Genomic DNA, 4,348 nt, shown 5'->3' on the forward strand with positions numbered 1-4,348 from the left:
GTCCTCCATCTAACCCCATCTGTAAAAATAACAAAAGACGGGATAAATTAAAAGATGATGTCGGAAACTTCCGAGCTTCACACCAACCTATATAAGTACGCCAGATTCTGTAATAATGAGCTGCCGTAACCGGCTTCCTAGCTCTTACCATGGTTGGTATAACAGACTCCGGAATGCCCTCTCTTCTCAAGATGGCCTTTTCAACAGCCACCCCGTCAAACGCAGCCGCGCTAAATCGGGGTAAAGGAACGGACCTTGTTGTAACAGGTCCGGACGTAGTGGGAGTGGCCACGGATCGTCTGCGAGTAAACCGAGGAGATCCGAGAACCAAGTTCTCCGAGGCCAATGAGGCGCTATTAGTATGACTGTGACGGACCCTCTCTTGATCCGTTTTAGCAACAGCGGGAGCAGCGGAAACGGTGGAAACAGATACACGAGGCTGTACGGCCACGCGGCTGTGAGAGCATCCACCGCCACTGCCCTTGGATCTCTTGTTCTGGACACATATCGTGACACCTGATGATTGTGGCGGGATGCCATCAGATCCACCTGAGGGTAACCCCACCTCTGGATCAACATCTGAAACACTTCTGGATTTAATGCCCACTCTCCTGGATGAAAATCCCGACGACTGAGAAAATCTGCCTCCCAGTTGTCCACTCCCGGAATGAACACTGCCGACAATATCACCTGGTGATATTCGGCCCATCTGAGGATCCGAGCTACTTCCCGCATTGCCATGCGGCTTCTCGTTCCTCCTTGTTTGTTTATGTATGCGACTGCCGTCGCATTGTCTGACTGCACCTGAACAGTCTGAAAACGAAACATGTACACTGCTTGTCTTAGAGCATTGTAAATCGCCCTGAGTTCCAGAACATTTATGGATAGCGATCTTTCGTGATCTGCCCAGAGGCCCTGGAGCCGATAACTCTGAACTACAGCTCCCCAACCTCTGAGACTTGCGTCTGTTGACAGAATTATCCAATTCACGACGCCGAATCGTCTCCCTGCAGATAGATTGTGTATTTTTAACCACCAGAGAAGAGACACCCTGACTTGTGGCGACAATCTCACCCTGTGGTGCATCTGCAGATGTGATCCCGACCATTGCGCTAACACCTCCAGTTGAAACGGACGTGAGTGAAATCTTCCGAACTGAAGTGCTTCGAAAGCCGCCACCATTGTGCCTAAAAGGCGAATGCACAAATGTACTGAGACTGTGCGTGGCTTGAGCACTAATTGCACCAGATGACGAATGACCTGTACTTTCTGTTGTGGCAGGTAAACCTTTTGATTTACTGTATCGAGAATCATCCCTAGGAATTGAAGTCGTTGACACGGAATTAGATGTGATTTCTTTAAACTGACTATCCAACCGTGCTGAACTAGTACATTGTACGTTAGCAAAGCATGCTGGAGAAGCAATTGTTGAGACGGAGCCTTTATGAGTAGATCGTCCAAATACGGAACAATTATTACTCCTAGGGACCTGAGATGAGCTATCATCACGGACATTACCTTGGTGAATACCCGAGGCGCTGATGAGAGGCCAAACGGCAGAGCCTGAAACTGGTAATGGTCTCGCCTTATTGCAAACCTTAAGAAACTCTGGTGAGGTGGCCAAATCGGAATGTGTAAGTACGCATCTTTGAGATCCAGTGCAATCATGAATTCCTGTGGCTCTAACCCTGCAATTACTGACCTGAGAGATTCCATCTTGAATCTGTGGTAAGTGACGTAATGATTGAGACCTTTTAGGTTCAATATTGGCCTGACTGAGCCATCTGGTTTTGGTACCAGAAACAGACTGGAATAATAACCCTGCCCCTGTTCCTGCACGGGGACCGGAATTACAACTGCAGCATTCAGCAGAGACTGAATGGCAACCTGCAGAACTGCTTTCTTGTCGTCCGACACAGGCAGTCCTGTCGTGAAAAATCTTCCTGCCGGAAGATAATCGAACTCTATTTTGTAACCCTCTAATACTAAATTGCGGATCCACCCATCTGTGGACGTCTGCAGCCACGCCCCCTGAAAGCTCTGAAGGCGTGCTCCCACAATTGGAGATCCGAGATGGGCTGGGAGCCCGTCATGCCACTGGTTTGTTAGTGGTCTTAGTGTCTTGACGACGTGCATTGGATTGTCGGGCACTACGTCCCCGACCTCTTCTACCAGGCGTGACTGCTCCTGTGCCCTGCCCACGAAAGGGCTGAGTTCTAAAGGATTTGAACGCCGGACCAGAATATTTCCGTTTAGGTATAGTTGTAGGCGATGGAAGAAACACAGACTTTCCTCCAGTAGCCTCAGAAATCCATTTGTCCAATTCAGGACCGAAAAGCTTCTCGCCATCATAAGGCAATGCCTCTATACCTTTTTTAACCTCCGTCTCCGCCTGCCAAGAACGCAGCCAAAGTGCTCGTCGAACTATGACTAGCGATGAGGACAGGCGAGAAGTAAGCTGACAGACGTCAGTAGAAGCTGTACATAGATATTCAGCAGCTTCCCAGATTTGATCCGCGAGAAGTATAAGATGGTCATCTTGCAGAGCCGACTTGAGCTCTTTTATCCATACCATTAATGCTTTAGTAACCCAAATGCCAACCAACCCAGGTCTCAGCAGCACTCCAGCTGCTGTATACATGGACCTTAGCATAGCCTCTATTTTACGATCTGCAGGGTCTTTAAGCGTAGTAGCAGTTGGTACTGGTATGGTTAACTTCCTTGTAAGTTTAGATACGGATGAATCCACCGATGGTGGGTTCTCCCATGTAGCCGTCATGGACTCTGGAAACGGGTAACTCGATTTAAATCTACGAGGTATAGAAAACCGTTTATCCGGATTCTTCCGTGTTTCCAGTAACATTTTATTAAGAGATTCCGAAATAGGGAAACACATCGGAGATCTCTGTCGTTTAGTAAAGACTACCTCATCATTCGTCAGGGGCTCCTCAGTTTCCGTAAACTCCAGCGACTGACGTACTGCTCTGATGAGATTATCAATACCTGGGCTGTCAAAATCGTCACTATCTGACTGTTGGTCTATTTCGCCCTCCTCATACTCATGTTCAGTGAGGTCTAGTATCCCAGAGACTGGAAAATTATTAGGAAAAGGAAACTTATCTTTTCCACTCAAGGTGGACCTCTGACCAGATTGAGACTCCCCTGGTAACTCAAATGGTCTCATTTTAAACTCAGATCTTGCCGCCTCTCTTTCTTCACGAGAGGCGGCCAGCTCTGATTGTAAACCAACTAATACATCTGCAAGTAAAGCCCATGGAGGGTCCAGAGATGCTGGCTTTACTTCTGTGGAAATCGTATTTGTGGCTGTATTAACAACACATGCTGTACATGTGGTGGATCCATCAGGCAACACACTCTTACAGACATGACATGAAAAATGTTTCTTAGATTTTGCTGGTGTCTTACTCATTATAAAGACAGACAATACAAACTACACACAGACAGTCTGCACGACTCAGTAATAACACCAAAGTTCCTTGTATATATCAGGCAAGTGCAGTGCCTGCCAGCAATAAGAAAACTGACCCCCAAATTCCCCTAGTACCACTCTTAAGCCGAGATGTAATATAGGAATCCTGGAACAGACAGGAGAACATTAAACATGTTAAGTACCAAGTTTTTCTACAAAGCTTAACACTGCCAATACTGCTAATGTCTCCCCCCACCCCCACGACCTCCGTGTACAGCACCGGGTCGGGGCCTGCGGAACTTTGCATAGGGCCGTGTGAGCGGCCTGTACCTGTATGCCAAGGCAGCGGGGAACTCCTCGGCTGCTGCGGGCGGTCAGCGGGAGCAGAGAGCGTACTGCATAGAGCCGTGGAGCGGCCTATGCACACGCGCTCCCGGCCCGCCACACACAGCATAGAGTGGAGTGGCCTCCTGTGTAGCCAGGCAGCGGGGAACATATCGGCTGCTGCGGCGCAGGGAGCAGCGGTCTGCTAGGTAACTTAAGATGCTGGGAGCGGCGGAGAGTGAGAGCGCGCTGCAAAGAGCCGTGAAGCGGCCTATGCACACGCGCTCCGGGCAGCGGTCGTTAGTGAGTGAAACATGCCCAATACAATCCCCAACAGTGGGGCGGCAGCATAAGCTGACCGCCCCTACCCAACATACCTGGACCGTAACAAAAGTCTATGACGGGGCTTCTCATCCAAGCTCCGTCCAGCTTTTTGCAGGCAGCCTGCAGGTGGAGTGAGGGAGCTCTTTACAGAGAGGTCCGACACTCACGGCTGTTCTCAGCCGCTTCCACTGTCCCTGACCCACGCCTGTTAGAAGGGGGGAAAGGACGTGGAAATCCTTGAAAGGAAAAAAAAAAAAAAACTTAGAAAAA

Source organism: Pseudophryne corroboree, chromosome 1 (assembly GCF_028390025.1).
Source record: "Pseudophryne corroboree isolate aPseCor3 chromosome 1, aPseCor3.hap2, whole genome shotgun sequence".
NCBI lineage: Eukaryota > Metazoa > Chordata > Amphibia > Anura > Myobatrachidae > Pseudophryne > Pseudophryne corroboree.